This window comes from Mandrillus leucophaeus, unplaced genomic scaffold, assembly GCF_000951045.1.
Source record: "Mandrillus leucophaeus isolate KB7577 unplaced genomic scaffold, Mleu.le_1.0 Scaffold607, whole genome shotgun sequence".
Taxonomy (NCBI): Eukaryota; Metazoa; Chordata; class Mammalia; order Primates; family Cercopithecidae; genus Mandrillus; species Mandrillus leucophaeus.
The window spans coordinates 2,346,628-2,365,040 of NW_012106553.1; the positions used below are offsets into that span (position 1 = coordinate 2,346,628).

The following is an 18,413-nucleotide window of genomic DNA, read 5'->3' on the forward strand; positions in this document are numbered from 1 at the left end:
GGCTTGGGGGACGGGGAGCCGCAGCAGCTCCCCCTCCCCCACTGCCATAAAACATTAAGAAAATCATATTGCTTCTTCTCCTATGTGTAAGGTGAACCACGTCAGCAAAAAGCAAAATCATTTTATATGTCAAAGCAGGGGAGTATGCAAAAGTTCTGACTTGACTTTAGTCTGCAAAATGAGGAATGTATATGTTTTGTGGGAACAGATGTTTCTTTTGTATGTAAATGTGCATTCTTTTAAAAGACAAGACTTCAGTATGTTATCAAAGAGAGGGCTTTAATTTTTTTAACCAAAGGTGAAGGAATATATGGCAGAGTTGTAAATATATAAATATATATATATATAAAATAAATATATATAAACCTAAAAAAGATATATTAAAAATATAAAACTGCGTCAAAGGCTCGATTTTGTATCTGCAGGCAGACACGGATCTGAGAATCTTTATTGAGAAAGAGCACTTAAGAGAATATTTTAAGTATTGCATCTGTATAAGTAAGAAAATATTTTGTCTAAAATGCCTCAGTGTATTTGTATTTTTTTGCAAGTGAAGGTTTACAATTTACAAAGTGTGTATTAAAAAAAAAAACAAAAAGAACAAAAAAATCTGCAGAAGGAAAAACGTGTAATTTTGTTCTAGTTTTCAGTTTGTATATACCCGTACAACGTGTCCTCACGGTGCCTTTTTTCACGGAAGTGTTCAATGACGGGCGAGCGTGTGCCATCCCGTTTTGAAGTGTAGGCAGACACAGGGACTTGAAGTTGTTACTAACTAAACTCTCTTTGGGAATGTGTGTCTCATCCCATTCTGCGTCATGCTTGTGTTGTTACTACTCCGGAGACAGGGTTTGGCTGTGTCTAAACTGCATCACCGCGTTGTAAAATATAGCTGTACAAATATCAGAATAAAATGCTGAAAAGTCAAGCGGGCTTGGTCTGGAGGGCTTTTCTTGCGTTGGAATGGGGCCTGGCCTGGGTCTTGCTCCCTCAGCTCCTAACCTGGTGGAAAATGCTCTTGGAGGGGAGGGGCTGCTGGCTGCTGCATTCTCAAAAAGGAGCATCATTTGAGATGAGGCTAGGTTCCCGACACCTTGGCATGAACGCACATTTGGATCCCAGCACCAGGAGAGACTGTGGACTCCAGGCCCTTTCTGAAGAGCTCAGGTGGGAGATTTTGGAAGGATCTCCCACTCAGCTCTAGGCTAAGCATTTTGTTTGTTTGTTTGTTTGAGAGAGAGTCCGCTTTGTCTCCTAGTCTGGAGTGCAGTGGTGCAATCTCAGCTCACTGCAACCTCCACCTCCTGGGTTCCAGTGATTTTCCTGCCTCAGCCTTCCGAGTAACCAGGATTACAGGTACGCACTACCATGCCCAGCTCATTTTTTGTACTTTTAATACAGATGGCGTTTTGCCATGTTGGCCAGGCTGGTCTCGAACTCCTGACCTCAGGTGATCTGCCCACCTCAGCCTCCCAAAGTGCTGGGATTACAGGTGTGAGCCACCATGCCCGGCCTAGGCTAAGTATTTAATGACTTCCCTGCTAGCTTTGCTGACATAGGCATCTCTTCTTCCTCTGGCCCTCAGTTTGCCCAGTCTTGGAAGTGAGAAGGCCCATCTTGCTTCCTGGCTTCACAAACAATTTCTCTCCACTCAGCTCATGGGGCAATATGAAGGCATGTGGCTCCAGACATGTATTTCTCAGCCTGAGTGCATGTGGGCTTTTTGGTGTCTGCTGGGTGATTGGCAGACATCTGCAGACTCAGAAGCTTTATGAATGGTTAGTAGCCAAGCAAACCTCTATCCCTGCAGAGGTGCTCTGTCCCAAGAGCCCTGTGGTAGAACTCAGCCACCTCCTCCAGTGTGACTTGGGACAAGTACTTTCCCTCTGGGTCCCCCTTCCAACCTGTCCATGAGAGTGAACTACACCATTTATGATTCCCTGATTCAGATGCAAGTTCACCTAGCTTGCTTTGGCACCTAGTTTTATTTTACCTCAAAAAACCCCAAGGATCAAGTTTGACCTGAGAATAGTGAGGACAAGTGTGGTTCTGGTCACTGGCCCAGAGCAGAAGCCTGCACACCCCCCTTCCTGTTCCTGGGTGGCAGTGGAGAGGGCATGTGGAGTTGAGCCTGTCCCCAGGGCCGTGGGCCCACTTGTTGGGCAGTCGTGTCCCTTGGCAATGCCTTTGCAGCAGGCTCCGAGCACGTGCTGGGAAGCTATGGGAGCTGACCACGCAGCGCCCCACAGAGAGCCTCAGAAAGGCACAGCACCCTCTGCCAGCTGCATGGCCTTTCAGCTCAGGTTTCCTTTGAAAATGACTTTAAAGGACTTGCCAGCTCGAGGCCTCAACTCACCCTGCTCTTTGAAAAGGGAGAAAATGATCCCTCTGCTCCCATAGAAACTTGGCAGAAGAACTTACAAAACAGACAGCTTCAGGAATGACAATTCACAGGCCTAAGGGAAGCTGGCCCCACGGTCCCTTTGCTCCCAGAGTACCTCCAAGTTTGTTTGCATTTCATTACTGTTTAATAGAGAGATGGAGGGGCGAGGGCAGATAGCGTGGGTGGCCATTTAAACAAAAGGGAAGATCAAAGAGTGAGTGACTGGAGCCAATTCACAATCAATAATAACTAAAAAGAAAAGTCTCTGAGCAGATAAGCCAGGGCAAAGGGAATATAAAATGTTTACTAAAAAGCGTGATGTAAATGCAACTTTTCACCAATACATGGAATATGTGTGATGTTCTACACTGTGGGATTTTTAGAGGATGGGTTTCTGAGGACCAGGGTGATGAGGATGTGTAAGGGGTAATCCCAGAGAAGCAGGGTGATTAGAACTATGCAGAGCTATTTAGGAGTTGGAAGGGATGGGGTGGTACTATCACCTAGCTCGGATCTTGCATCTGACCCATGAAAACATTGAGGCAGGAGGCGTGAAGGCACTTTCCTACTGCCACCCAGAGCCTGGGGTGGGGAGTGGAGAACAGGCTCCTGCCCCTTACACAACCCTAAGGGAAGGACAACCAGAGGCCAATGCTCCATTTTACTTTTTAATATTTATTTATTTATTATTATTTTATTTTTCTTAGAGATGGAGTCTTGCTCTGTCACTCAGGCTGGGGGGCAATGGCATGATCATAGCTCACTTGAACTCCTGAGCTCAAGCAATACTCCTGCCTCAGCCTCCAGAGTAGCTGGGACTACAGGGGCACGCCACCATGCCTGGTTACACGTGTTCTGTTTTAAATATGGGGAAATGGAGGCAGGAACTAGTCCGAGGTCACACAGCTGAAAGTGTCCAGGTAGGCTGAGTTCACATGATGGTTGTCAGTAGAACTTTAATTGGTTCAATTCAATCGTTAGGCCTCAAGCTTCTTGCAGAAATGAGCTATTCCCTTTGGAATCTGGGTTTCTATTTTCTCTCTCTGTCTCACTCATAGTAATAATTAATAATAAGTTTGGTCGCAGGGGCTTACCCCTGTAATCCCAGCACTTTGGAAGGTCGAGGCAGGCAGATCACTCGAGGTCAGAAGTTCGAGACCAGCATGGCCAACATGGTGAAACGCCGTCTCTACTAAGAATACAACAATTAGCCAGGCGTAGTAGTGCAAGCCTGTAATCCCAGCTACTAGGGAGGCTGAGGCAGGAGAATAGCTTGAACCCAGGGGGTGGAGTTTGCAATGAGCCAAGATTGTGCCACTGCACCCCAGTCTGGGCGACAGAGTGAGATGCTGTCTCAAAAAAATTTAATAATAATAATAAGCTGTCTTGTGTTCTACCAGAGACATACATTGGTAAGCACTAAGAGAATTAGAATGAGGAAGAGAAGCAGAGAAAAGCTGAACCCTGAAGAGTACTTGGGGCCTCATTAACGGCAGAGTTTCAGAACCAGGATGACCTTTCAGAATCTAGTTTTATGAAGCTTATAATTGTGTGGGGGTTTCTAGTCTTAGATTTCTAGGATAATCTATCCCTCTTATAACCACTTTATAGTGGGGTCACTGCCTCCATTTCTACACCACTGCCATTACTTGGACTGGCCTGTATGAGCCTATTCCCTGGAACCAAAAGAGCATAATTTACACACAGATAGCCACACTTCTGGGGTGTTTGTCATTAGAAGGACCCTTACACTTCTTTGACTAGGTCCAAGCTTCTCTATAGTGGAGGCCAAGGCATGCTGTAATCCCTCCAAGGTAGGAAACAAGATGTCATTTGCCCAAAATACTGTACCCAGTTGGAAAGGCAATGTTCCTCCCCCACCCAGAGCAGAGACAGGAGGCTTCCAAAGGGTACACAGAAGCCCAGCCCTACCGTGGGCATGCTCCCCATTACATGACCTACAGCATCCAGAGCCTGCCTCCAGAGAAGAGAAAGCTTCAGCATTCACTAAGAAAGTGACCTTCTCTCGTTCTCTATGACTCATGGGAGAAAAAAAGAAAAAAATAATAACATAAAAAAGTGGCCTTCCAGAAAGACAGATGCCCAGGCAGGAGGACTTTGGAGTCTAGGAAAGGGACCTAGTGGGGTTTACAGCTCCTGAGTACTATACTGCTCCCAAACCTTTGGGGTCTAGCCCCTTTTTAAATGAGGCTGATTCATTTAACCCCAGATGACAGCTGCTCAACATATCTAAGAGATGAGTTTCCTGGGTCTTTCTTTCCCTTTAGGACCCCAAGAAGGCAGGCTGGGTATGTAAATACATATGGAGTTGGGATCACAGAATATTGTAACTGGAGAGAGCTCAGTGATAATAATTTCTTCCATAGGCAAGGAAACCAGGCCTGAAAGGAAAGGTGACATGCTTGAGGTCACACCAAGAATTCTTATCAAACATCACCTGACTCCCAGTGAGGTTTGTAATGTGGTTCCAGCCCTTAAAAGGTTTGTAGTCAAAATCACAAAACAAACCATGGACATATATGGAAGGAAAATTACAAGGAAACACCAAAATATATAAAACTATGGCTAATAAATGATAGTCCTCAGTGAGAACATATGGGCACAGGGAGGGGAACATCAAACTCCGGGGCCTGTCGGGGAGCTGGGGTCTAGGGGAGGGATAGCATTAGGAGAAATACTTAATGTAGATGACGGGTTGATGGGTGCAGCAAACCACCACAGCACAAGTATACCCATATAACAAACCTGCACATTCTGCATATGTATCCCAGAACTCAAAGTATAATTTAAAAAAAATGATGTTCCTATGGATTCAGCATATCTTGAGAAGGGGCATGTTCAGAATGGCAAATTGTTCTTTCAGGGCAGTACAAGGTGGACAGCCTTGTTGAGCTGCTGGCCCATGGAGAGGCACTCTCAGGGTTTTCACGTGTCTCCCACTTGTTCTGTGGAACTTCAGTGCCTCCTTCCATCTGGACAGAGCTGTCCCTTGATGTCACCAGTAGGAGTCACCTCTAGAGGTGTATTAGTTTGCCAAGGCTGCTGAAACAAAGCACCACAAACTGAAATGGCTTAAACAATAGAATGTTATTCTCTCATGGTTCTGAAGGTTGGAAGTCCAAGATCAAGGTGTTGCCACTGTTGGTTTCTTTTGAGGGCTGTAAGGAAGAATCTGTTCCAGAGAAGAATCTGTTCCAGACTTCTCTCCCAGCTTCTGGTCATTTCCTGGCAATCTAGCACTCTTGGCTCATAGAAGTATCACCTCAATCTTTTCATCTTCACATGGTGTTTCTGTGTTTGTGTCTCTGTATCCAAAGTTCTTCCCTTTTTATGAGGTCATCACTTGAGTTAGATTAAGGCCCACTCTAATGACCTCAACTTAACTAATTATATGTGCAATGACCCTGTTTCCAAATAAGGTCACATTCTAAGGTACTAGAAGTTAGGACTTCAACATATGAATTTTGTGGGGACATGATACAACTCAACAGAGGCTGTTTATGGGAAGAAAGATGAGGAAAAAGGCTCTCAGAAAAGGTACCACCCCAGCTTCTTGTTTGCACTTTCTTCTAGCTGTCAAAGACTCAGGGAGTTGAGATTTGGAAAGCCTTCTCATTGCCAGTAGGCTTTACACTCACGGTCTCAATTACCCTCATGACAACTCACTGAAGTGGGTTTCTCTTATCTCTTACAGATGAGGTGAATGGGGAACAAGAAGGTCATGGCACTTGGCTAAGATCAGGCAATACGTCTCCTCTTCTTTCTTTAGTTAGTTTTGTCTTTCATGTCACTGGTGGGTCTCTGTCCAAAAGAGCACAACAGAACAAAATAATTGTGCTCCATGAACCACACTTTGATCATGCAGATGGGAGAAAACTCTAGATCCAGGTAGGTCTTTATGAAATAGGAATCACCAAGAACTTACATACCAGACCATCATAGGCTTGATAAAAACCCCTTAACAAGAACTGAAGACTTTAACATTATTATAGTTAATCATGTCTTGAATAATCATGGAATATTTGAGCTTACCCCACTAATGGTCCCATCCAGCAGTTCTGGACCATAGGGAGCTTTCAGACCTTCTGCTGCCTGCTCTCCAGGTGATTCTGACTTAGAACCAGGAGTGAGAATTCTGATCAAATCCAACTCTACCATAAAGGAAAGGAAGCCAAGTGACATTAAGCAAAGAAATTCTATGAGGACTAGGGCACAGCTCCCCCAAAGCCTATGTCAGTATTAGTTCCTCGGAAATAATACTACCATGATTTCCTATTTCCAGAAACCTTAGTGCTGCCACTAAATGGTTACCTTCTTCATATACATTCATATGTCTGATTACTTCTTTGGCACAACCCTGGAGGGGGAACCTTGTATCAATGAACAGAAATTATAAACAGGAAGAACTCAGCCTGATAGAATAAAGGATGTCCTGCTATCTAAAGGTGGAACGGGCTTTGAATGAGCATCCGACCTCATCACTGAAGGCGATTTAAGTTCAAGATGCGTGGTGAGTTGTCAGCAATCTTGGCTTACAGGGAGGGCTGGATTAAATGACTCTAAGGTCCCTTTCAAACTTGAGACTATACAAGATCCTATCCCATTTAGAAACTGATTTTGATCATGGCGAGGGATTCAGATTGTGTGTTTCCTCCTAGGAGTCTCAGGACGGAAGGGCCATGGAAGTCTGGGGGCCATTTGCGGAGGAGTGGATGGTTCCTGTAACCTGAATTGACCTGCACTCCAGGGACCAAGTTGTGTCTTTGTTTTTTTGTTGGTTTGTGTGTTCTTTTTTTCCTAACGTACAGGCTTACAGTTTCATATATATCATTTTCTGATAGTGAGGCTATAACCTCATATCCCATCATTTCTACCTGGTGCACCCTATTCTTCAGTCACATGGAGAAGCTCACCATTTCCCAAACCTGGGAGGCTTCAGTGTCTTTGAAAACACCAAGACCCCTGCCTAGCAAGTCTCTTTGCTCCATTTACCCTCCCTTCAGTCCCTCTCTTCTTCCAGACTGTGAATTTCTTCAGCCTGAGCAGCTGTGAGCATCTGTACAAGTTTGTCGAGTGACGAAGTAAAGGAGTGAGCGCCTGATTACCGGTTCCTGTTGGTCCCTGCTTTCTCTGAGGCTGTTCTACTGGTGCAGTCTAGCAAATAGCCACAAGGTGGCAGGGTAGACTAAGTCGTGAAGGCTGCAGGTGCCACTTTTTCTGGCTCCAGGGAAGTAGGAAGGTATAAATGGGACCTGTGCTATTTTTTGAGTTGATTTCCTATGCCTTTGTACCTATTCTCTAAATCCTTTTCGTCATCTCAGCAGAGCCATTCAACAGAATTGACTGGGGGGCTCTGGCCCCCAAATCTTTCTTTCGGAGATCTACTTGAATGTGTGTAAAATTCCACTCTGAATCATTCCTTTGGGGATCAAGAATTTCCAGTTCTTCTTGAAAATGTAAGGGGTTATATCTCAATTCTTGGGCAAAAGAGGTCAATTCCTAGTAGAACTGTGGAGAGAGGCAGGGGTTTATGATATGACACTAATCTAGTGTCTAGTATAACAAAACTTTACAAATCACAAAAGCCTTTCATCTCCAAGGGTTCACTTAATTCTCACCACAGTCTCGCCGGTTAAGGAAGCAAGATATCCCATTTGGCAGATGACAAAACTGAGGTTCGGAGAGGAGGGCCTAAGAACATCTGGCAAGTGGGTGAGGGCTGGGAACAGACCATTTGCCTTCTGACTTGCTGTCAGACACTCAGCTAGCACAGGCAGTAACTTTGTGTGTCAGTGGGTGAATTAACAAAAAGGTACACCTATCTTTGTGAGGCAGGAGAATAGGGTCTGGAGACAGAGAACCTAAGGCCAATTTGCACTGGTTTCCTAGAACTGAATGAAAAGGAAAATCCTGGACCGGGCGTGGTGGCTCAAGCCTGTAATCCCAGCACTTTGGGAGCCCGAGAAGGGCGGATCACGAGGTCAGGAGATCGAGACCATCCTGGCTAACACGGTGAAACACCGTCTCTACTAAAAAAAATACAAAACACTAGCCGGGCGAGGTGGCGGGCGCCTGTAGTCCCAGCTACTCGGGAGGCTGAGGCAAGAGAATGGCGTGAACCTGGGAGGCGGAGCCTGCAGGGAGCTGAGATCCGGCCACTGCACTCCAGCCTGGGCCACAGAGACTCCATCTCAAAAAACAAAAAAACAAAAAAACAAAAAAACAAAAAAACAAAAAAAAAAAAAAGGAAAACCCCCCCACCTCTTCACACCCAAATAACAAAAGGATCAGAGGCTACTCCCTTTGCAACCTGCTCCCCCAACCCCTCCTGCTTTTCTGCCTTGCAGATTAAAAATGAAAGTACGTCTGATTGGTCTCCTCCTGCAACCAATCAGACTGATTGTAGGCCTACTCTTCACTTGCATAGGAGTGTAACTTTGTAACTTCACTTCAGCCTCCGATTGGTCACCTCCCATGACCAATCAGATTGATTGTGAGCCACTACTTCATTTACATAGGGTGTGAATCAAGTAACCAATGGGAAGCCTCTAGAGGGGTATTTAAAGCCCAGAAAATTCTGTAACCAGCGTTCCTGAGGTGCTTGCTCAAGTCCACTGCCGCTTTGTGGAGTATACTTTCGTTTCAATAAATCTATGCTCTCTTTGCTTTATTCTTTCATAACTTTGTATGTTTTGTCCATTTCTTTGTTCAAAATGCCAAGAACCTGGACACCCTTCTCTGGTAACGTTTAGTCTGTCCCTGAGCACAGCTTTTTCAACTCACAACAGTGTAAGAAGAAAATTTAGGCTTTTAGGGTTGGTATTCTCTTAGGGTCGAAATTGTAAATTCTGGGCGTGGACAGAGAGGAAGCCACTGGGACATGCCATGGCGCTCACCACCTGCATCACAGTGTAGGCCGGTGTCCCTGGACGGCTGGTGCCTAGGCTGTGGGCTGGGTGCATCTCAATCCCCTCCCTGTTCCCCTTCAGTACTGAAGGCCTGAGTACTGAGGCATTGTGTACTGAGTACTGAGCATTGTTCTTCTGATGACACTCAATGACTCTGGGTAGTTGTGGGTGGGAGACAGCATCAAATCTCTGCTGTCCTAGGCCCTGCCACAGTAAGACCCAGAGCAAACAGCTTTCGCCTTGACTGAAGACCAGGCTCTGCATTTGACCAGCTACCGTGCCTGGGCCTCAGCTTCTGACTGCAAATGCGAAGACTATATAGGATAATCTTCAAGACTCCTTTTGGAAACAGTGACAAGGACTTTTCTGGTCAAAGTAACTGAGTGATGGAGGTAGGAGATTGCTGAGATTGCTCTCACTCGGGGCGTTCTGGGAATATAAACCATTCGTTGAGGCCACAGAGTTCTAATTGCTGGGGGTCAGTCCATTCTCATCTATTGTTCCCAAGTTTTCCTGCATCCACGAGACCAACATGCATGGATTCGGGACTTAGGGTTTTCTTATTCATACCTCCCGATATTTTCACAATTCGAAAGGAGCGAACAAAATGACACTAGTTATCAGAAATTCTAATTCATTTTTCAACTCACAAAGGGCTCAAAGTTCCTCTACGTGTAACAATATGGAACTTGGCTGAGATACACTTTGTCTTTTTAAAAATTGTATCTATTGTTCTGAATTTAATTTCAAAATTAATATGTGTTAAATATACATAAAAACTTGAAAAACAGCTATGACAAAACGTAACATTTATTATTCACCATATGCCAGGATAATTTAGAAGTTTTTTAAATTTTTAAATAGCTATGGATTCACAAAAAGTTACAAAAAATAGTGTCGAGAGGTCCTGTGTACCCTTCTCCAAGTTTCCCTCAATGGTAAGGTCTTACCTAACAGTAGCACAATATCCAAACCAGGAAGTTGACACAGTGGGTATAATCCACAGACCTTATTCAGACTTAACTCGTTTTACATGCACTCGTGTGTATGTGTATGTGCGTATGTGTGCGTGTGTGTTTCTATGCAATTTTGTTGGATTTGTAGATTCACATAGGCACCACCCCAATCAAGATATACAACGGTACTATCACACCGAAGACAATTTGTGCTACCTTTTTATCGTCATCCTGTTTCCCTCCCTTCATCTCTAACCTTTGGCAACCTCTGATCTGTTCTCTACCTCTATAACTTTGTCTTTTTGAGAATGTTCTATAAATGGAATGTATAATGTAAGTAGAAAAATAATATTAAATAACATTTATTGAGCACTCACTATGTGCCAAGAACTGTTTTTGGTTCTGTGCAAGTATGAGCTTATTTGATCCTCTCCGGAACCCACTGCAATAGTAATAGTCTTTTATTTTTCTTACCTTACAGATGTGGAGACTGAGATCATCACCCAATTTTATGCAGCCAGTCATTGGCAGAGCTGAGAGGAAAATCTAGATCTGGCTCTAGAGTCTGAGGTTGTAATTAACATATTATCTCTCTAAATTGATTCAGCATAAACGTTTAAAAATTAAATACAGAAAATCGTAATTAAGAAAGATCAACAGTTGCCTTAGAAAACTTCAATGTATTGGTGCCATACAGACCACATTCTCTAAGAACAGTGCTGTTAAGTTAGAAATCAATAATGAAAAGGGAACTGGAAAAATTCCACTTGTTTATACATTTTTAAAAAAATTCCCTCGAAACAACTCATGGGTCAAACAAGGAAAGGTGAGAGTTTCCTTCTAACAGAAGAGCAGTGGGTTCCCTAAAGGCATAGTGCACGGTGCAGGTGTCGATTGCTTCAAGGCTGAAAAAAAAATAAAGGTAATACTATCTCTGCCCCAGACTGAATCCATGAGGGCAGGGACCATGTTTCAGTCATACCAGTAGCCTCAGAGCCTCACCTGGCAAGGTGTTAATAGATGCTTACCGAATGCATTTAAAAATAGACTCCCCTGGACACCGCCTATATTCCTTGGATCCTAAAGTGCAGACCAAGCTGGAAGACTCTTTGAGCCATTGGAAGCAAAAGCACACCAAAACCAGGATAGAGATGCACAGAGACAGCAAAAGGGGTGGCTACGCGTATTAGGAGCAGTGAGCGCACATTGCTTCACATGGTGCCTTTAGACATCCAAAATCGCAGCAGAGAATGGGGTTTTAGAGGTCAGCACCTTTGGAATTTCTAATTCGGCATCTAGAAAATTTATGCTCAGGATACTCAACTGATTTATCTAGGGTTATTACAAGTTTGAGATAAGAACCTGGGTCTCCTGACTCCGCATAGAGAGCTTTGTGCCAACAGTGGACCCTTGACATTGCCAGAGAATTTTTGCCTACGCTTTCAGGAATCCTCCAGTTGAAAACCCAGAAATGTTTGCAAAGGTTTTTGGGCTTTTTCTGAAATCCCATTTAGACAGAATCATGGTGTATTAGTCAGCGTTGTCCAGATAAACGGAATTGATAGGATCTATATGTGGGGTGTGTATCTCTGTGTGTGTGTGTATGTGTATTTGTATGGTCCTCCATATATTTAGGTAATATATACACATATGTATATGTATATTGTATACACGCAGGTATATATATATATATAAACCTAAATATATGGAGAACCATACGTATCATATGGTTCCCAGGTTCTTCAGAGAAACAGAACCAATAAGATAGATATTTATGTGTGTGTGCTTGTACAGGATATACACATACACACACATATAATATATGGATTATATAAATTGTGTGTGTGGATATTTAGGAAGACATTTATTATGAGGAATTGGCTCATGTGATTATGGAGGCTGAAAAGTCCCACAGTCTTGCCAGCTGCAAGCCGAAGACCCAGGAAAGCCACTGGCATAGTTTGAAGGCCTGACAGCCAGAGAGCTAATCTTGTAGATTCTAGCCTGAGTCTCAAGGCCAGAGAACCAGGAGTTGAGGGTAGGAGATCAATGTCTCAGCTCAAAAGTCAGGCAGAGAGTGAATTCAACTTTCCTGCATTGCCTTTTCATTCTATTGAGGCCCTTAATGGATTGGATGATGCCCATCCACGCGGGGAGGGCCATCTGCTTTCCTCAATTCACCGGTTCAAATGGCTGATCTCTTCCAAAAACACCCTCACAGACACATCCAGAAATCGTGTCTGAGAAGGTATTTGAGCACCCCTTGGCCAAGTGAAGTTGACATAAAATTATTCATCACACACATGTTGCCAGTGCATGTCCTCACATCATGTGAACATTTTTTCAACTTTTAATGATGGTTCCTCCCTCTTTAGATAAACATTTTCACACAGAGACAGTATGTATGTATGTATGTATTTATTTATTTATTTTGAGACAGAGTCTCATACTATCACCCAGGCTGGAGTGCAATGGTGTGATCTCGGCTCACTGCAACCTCCGCCTCCCGGGTTCACACAATTCTTCTGCCTCAGCCTCCTGAGTAACTGGGGTTACAAGTGTGCACCACCATGCCTGGCCGATTTTTTGTATTTTTAGTAGAGATGGGATTTCACTATATTGGCCAGACTGGTCTTGAACTCCTGACTTCGTAATCTGCCCACCTCGGCCTCCCAAAGTGCTGGCATTACAGGCGTGCCCACCAGAGACAGTATTTTAATATATTCCCAAGGTACTGCCTGTGCAGTGGAACATGCAAGCCACGGTGAGGTGCTGATGCCGATTTCAGATAGTGCTCAGCTAACAGAGGCTCACAAACAAGCTTCGAATCTATGTCTTACAAGCCATTGTGCACCAAACTTGGAAGATGTCAATGCCATGTAACTTTTTTAAACATTAGAGATCCTATAAAACACTGCAATGTTTTAAAAATCAAATGCATTTTTTAATCAAATAAATTCTAAATGTTTAACAGTAACTTGGAAAAAGTAGTTTAACAATAGTAACTTGGAAAAAAATAGTAACTTGGAAAAAACGAATGGCAGGGAGAGGTGGGGTGAAGAGGATATGGAACTTTCATTTAATAGTTAATATATTTTTGTATCATTTGACATTTTACAGTGAGTTTATTATTTTAAAAACTGTGCCTAGGTTCTACTCCTGGGAAGACAGGAAAAAAAAAAAAAAACAAAAAACTGGGCCTAGGGAATAGTTTAGTGGATAAATATGCATAGTCAGTAAGCCAGATTGTATGAGTCCAAATCCCGGAACTGTCACTTATTAACTATATGACCACTAGTAAATCACTCAACTTTTCTGAGTCTCGGTTTCCTCTTATCTAAACGGGGAAAACAATTATAGTATCCACCTCATAGGGTTATTGTGTGTGCTTAAATGAATTAATATACATAAAGTACTTAGAAAAACTCATAGTGCATAGTGAGGACTTTATCACCATTACCTTTTATTAGAATTAAGGTATATTAAATTAAGGTCCACTCCTGCAACTAGTATTTAAGATGAGAAACTAGTCTGCTGTTTTTTTGCCCAGCTTCTGATGCCTCAAGAATCAGCTTGAAACTTTTGCTATTTCTTGCATCATACAAATTCTCTGGATAGAAAGAGTTTGGTGTTGCCCATGACCAGCTTCCATCAATGGGTCCCCTTGGACATTGAAACCATTTTGGACTGAATCTTAAGAGTTTCTTCACCCACTCAGACTTCACTTAATTGCCTTTCAGGGCATGACACAGATTAAGTAACTGTTATGGCACCGGCACCAACAGTTGCTACTTTGTCATCACAGAGTTTACTCTTCACTGTAAATTATTTTCAAACTCCTTCTTTCCCCCTGCCTACCAGCATAAATCCACATTAAGATTTTTCTGTCTTCCTATAGCATGAAAAATCTAGGTAGGAGACTTAAGGCAATTTGGTAGATATAGCCCCTGGGTGTCTGTGTTCATTTGTCACATGCTGATGTACTACTAGAGACTTACAAACATCAGTGTATCTATTTCTTGTTCACATGTACCTTCATTGGGGGAAAATAGTCCATAGAAGCTTTATTGACAATAAAAATTCATTAAAAATTTAATATTCCAATTCTATTAATTACTTTTCAATATAAAACATTGTAAACTATTTTTCCATCTTCTCATGACACTTAGTCCAGTGGGCTTCAATTGGGAGTGTACAAAAGAGTATTCAATGGAGTGTTCTCGCTAGAGAGCACTTTTGGATAACGGAGTGAAGGTCCTTTTCACACCTCCTACAGAGGGATCTAGATTTGCAAAGAGCTAAGCGGATTAGAATTCACGGCAAGTGTGTCATGGAAACAGCATTTTTAGACACCAGCCAATTTATGGGGAAAAGGGAGAGAGAGCAATGTGCTTAAATAGCACGTTGTTGATATGCAAATACGATCATGTAGTTCAGGCCTAAAACGATTTAGTAATTTCACATCCCCTCTAAGGCAAAATCTTACTTTTCCCAGGACGTTAAAAACTCCTTCATAATCCAGGTCCCACATATCTCTCAGGCCTCAACTTCCATCACTCTTCTGTGTGACCCAGATGTCCTAAATGATACGGAGTTTCAAGAATGATTCTGTATCACTTCATTTTCTAAGTCTTTGCCCATGCTTTCCCCTCCTTAGGGAAAAGCACCCCTTTAAAAAATTTTATTTAGTTGCCAATTGCTCATCCTGTAAGGGTTTGTTCACATAACACTTCTTCTGTGGAAGCCTTATTGACTTCCCTACCTGCTGTGATAACGCATGTTTTCCAAAGACCGTCACAACGGTACCTCCCGACTTGCATCTTCTTCTTACAACATAGCTTTGACCTTCCTCCTCTCCAAATGTGGGGTCTATGTTCCTTTACCTTGAATCTGGGCAATGGTGAAAGTGTTGCTCTGTGACTTTTGAGGGTAGCTCATGAAAGGAGGCACAGCTTCTGCCTGATTCTTTGGGGACACCAGCCCTTGGAACTCCACCAGCATCCTGTGAGGAAGCCCAGGCTCCACAGAAAGGCCATGTGTAGATGTTTTGGCCCATAGCCCTAGCTGTGGTCCCGTCTCACAGGCAGCATCAACCTCCAGACATAGGAATGAATGAGCTTTGATATAATTTTTCCAAGAAGACCTAGTTTGCTGCTGTTGTTTTAATTGGAGAAGGGTATTAGGAACCCAGATGTGCGTGGTAGGTGTGTTCATTGTTACTGGGGCGGGTCATGTTTAAAGAAATACTCACTCTGGCCAGGCTCAGTGGCTCACGCCTGTAATCCCAGCACTTGGGGAGGCCAACGTGGGTGGATCACAACGTCAGGAGTTCGAGACCAGCCTGGCCAACATGGCGAAACCCCATCTTTACTAAAAATACAAAAATCAGTCAGGTGTGGTGGTGCGCATCTGTGATCCCAGCTGCTCAGGAGGCTGAGGCAGGAGAATCACTTGAACTCAGGAGGCGGAGGTTGCAGTGAGCTGAGATCATGCCATTGCACTCCAGCTTGCGTGACATAGTAAGAGTCTGTCCCAAGAACAAAGAAAAAAAGAAATATTCAGTCTGCGTGAGATGAAGTGAGGCATGCATTGGTACTTCATGTGCTCCCACTCTATATCCAAATTTAACTCTAATTGTTAGATGTTCTGGCTTGTAGTTGCGGCCATTTTCTTGTTTCATTAACAATGGATCTTTCTCTTTTAAAATTAGTTTTATTCTTGTCAGTGGATTTTCTTGCAGCGTTCTCTCTTTCCAAGCTTTTCTTACATTCACCTCGGGACTTTGCAAGAAACATAGCTTTCTAACTATAGCGTCTATAAGCATATATCAAGAAAGCTCAAATTTCCTGAGAAATATACAGATCTGCATCTCATATGCTTTGTGTTACATCTCATGTAAAACGTCTTCATTTAACATCTTTGTTTTACATCTCGTGTAAGATCTGCAACTCATATGCTTTGTTTTACTATTAAACCTGCCTGCCTTATCCTTGGGAGTGAGAAACATTTTTATAGTGTGTAGATCTGCTCTTTCCAATTGCTTGACAACTGGGGAAATAAATTGAAGTGTTTCTAGCATATTTAACTTAACTCTAAGCAAAGCCTGATCATTTTGGGCCTGTGACTTCTATCGACTGCGTATCTTCTGATTCCAATGTCAGAGCTAAGTGGTCTGTTTAAATCTTTACTGGGGGCTTTTAACTGCCTGTTTATGTAATATCTATGTAATGTTTGTCCAATTTTATGCACTTGAACACTTTTAGCTTCATTTTTGGATAAGAAAAAAGGAAAGTCAGTATCCAGCCTTAAGGGTAAATACAATACTAATGAGTGTATTAGTACTTTTCCTCCTCACTCCCATATAAATTGAAGTACGCAGTCAATTCTGCATATGGAAAGTCTCCAAGAAAGTTAACTGAGCTCAGTGTTGGGGCCAAACAGCCTTTCTGACTGCTCATCGAGAAATCCCCATCAGTATTTGGAAGGTGACCTGGTTCCTAAAGATAGACACTCAAGGTAAAATTAGTTCTATTTATAGTAAAAGACTTGCCTCAGGAATGGACTCAGCTTTAATGGGTCCTTTCCTTGTGTGAATTGGTATCTCCTGGAAAGCGCTGGAACTACACACGTTCTCTTGGGTAAATGTGGGTTTAAAAGGAAAGATATGTATTTTTTAAAATCTGCCCAGGATATTGACCCCAGCACTGTCATTTTTAGAATGGATGCTTTAAAAGCTGGCATAATCTATCCCATGCTCCCTTTTCACCCTGCCTTGATGGCTGGGAGTGTCCCAGAGAGGAGTCATGGCTATTTTTGTGTGTGTTGAGCCTTAGCTCAGCAGAAACTAACAGGTTCTCTGAGTATACCTAAGGAACTCTGAAGAAGGTCCTCAGTCTCTTGGACAGAAGCAGCATAGGCTGTACCTGCTGAAAGTGTCCCCAGACCCTCTATATTCTTCCTTCCTAACTCAACCCCCATCTCTTTTTTTTTCTCCCTTGCATGGAGTACACCCTATTTCCATCTGTTTTTTTTATTTATTTACATCCCATAAATAGTGTGATAATTCTGCAGCAAATCTCTACGTAGGATAATAAGGCCCTGAAAAAAGGTAAGTAGATATGGCCACTCTTAATACAGACTCCAGAGCCTTTGGGGTACTGGGAAGCACAGCACGTAGAATTTGGACCCTTGGACATCAGCAGAAACAGAACGTCATCTGCCTGCAGTTGCTCCGGTTGCTGCCAATTAATAAAAGGGCAGCATGAAGTCTTCCTGGGATGTTGTTTCTACACTATGCGCCATATTAGAGAGCCACGGACTGCTCTCTGTGGCCTCCCCTGAGATTCAGAGATCAGCTCCCACCCAAAGAGTGCGAGCTTGGACCATGCTCTCGCCAAGTGCTACAACCTGGGGATGGAGAGGCCTTCCTAATATCGCTTGAAAATACTCCCCAGGGGATCTTGGATTCGCCCTATAGCATCGTCTATGGTTCTTTGAATTGCAGAGAGACAGGAGAAGATAGGACATAGCTTGCATTTGTCCTGGATCTATTTCCTGGGAAAGGCATATTATAAACCACTTGCTCATTTTACTCAATCTTCTTTTTTTGTTTTTCATTTTTGGCCTCCAGTAGCCTGTGGGACAACATATCGCATCAGTAACAATGGCTGGCAGTAGAAGGGATCCTTCCCAGGACTGGAGCAGGTGGAGAGCAAATTTGTCTCCTCAAGAACATGTATTGAAATCTGAGGCAGAGGTATATATCGTTTTCAAAACTCCCTAGATGATTTCGATGTACACACCTTTTCAACTCTTCATTACTTTGTCATTTTAGGCTCCACACTGGCATTTCTTACATTACTGTAATAAGTAAAATTTGAATAATAAATATTTTACAAAGCTCTTCATTAACCTGCACTCCAAATTGAAGGGGAGAAGTCATTCTTTTATCCATCCTCTCCCCCTTGCTGATTTGTTTGCAGAATACAGGTGCACAGTATTTTATTTTACAAAGAAATAACGATTTCTTTATTTGAAAAAGTACTACCTAAATAAAAGATGTATAATGAAGTTGCCAGAGTGTGATGTGGCCACAGCTGTACACAATATACATTGGTAAGCTCTTAAATCGTGGAATCTGGAATA

The 18,413-nt window shown here is 43.0% G+C and overlaps 1 long non-coding RNA gene across 1 annotated transcript in view; it reads right to left on the reverse strand.

The window, feature by feature from the left end:
• LOC105553749 overlaps positions 1 to 18,413 on the reverse strand; it is a 31,407-nt gene that overhangs the window by 11,268 nt on the left and 1,726 nt on the right. The window contains exon 2 of the long non-coding RNA XR_001008212.1: positions 6,437 to 6,555. This is a non-coding gene — a long non-coding RNA (uncharacterized LOC105553749). The remainder of the gene's footprint in view (positions 1 to 6,436; positions 6,556 to 18,413) is intronic.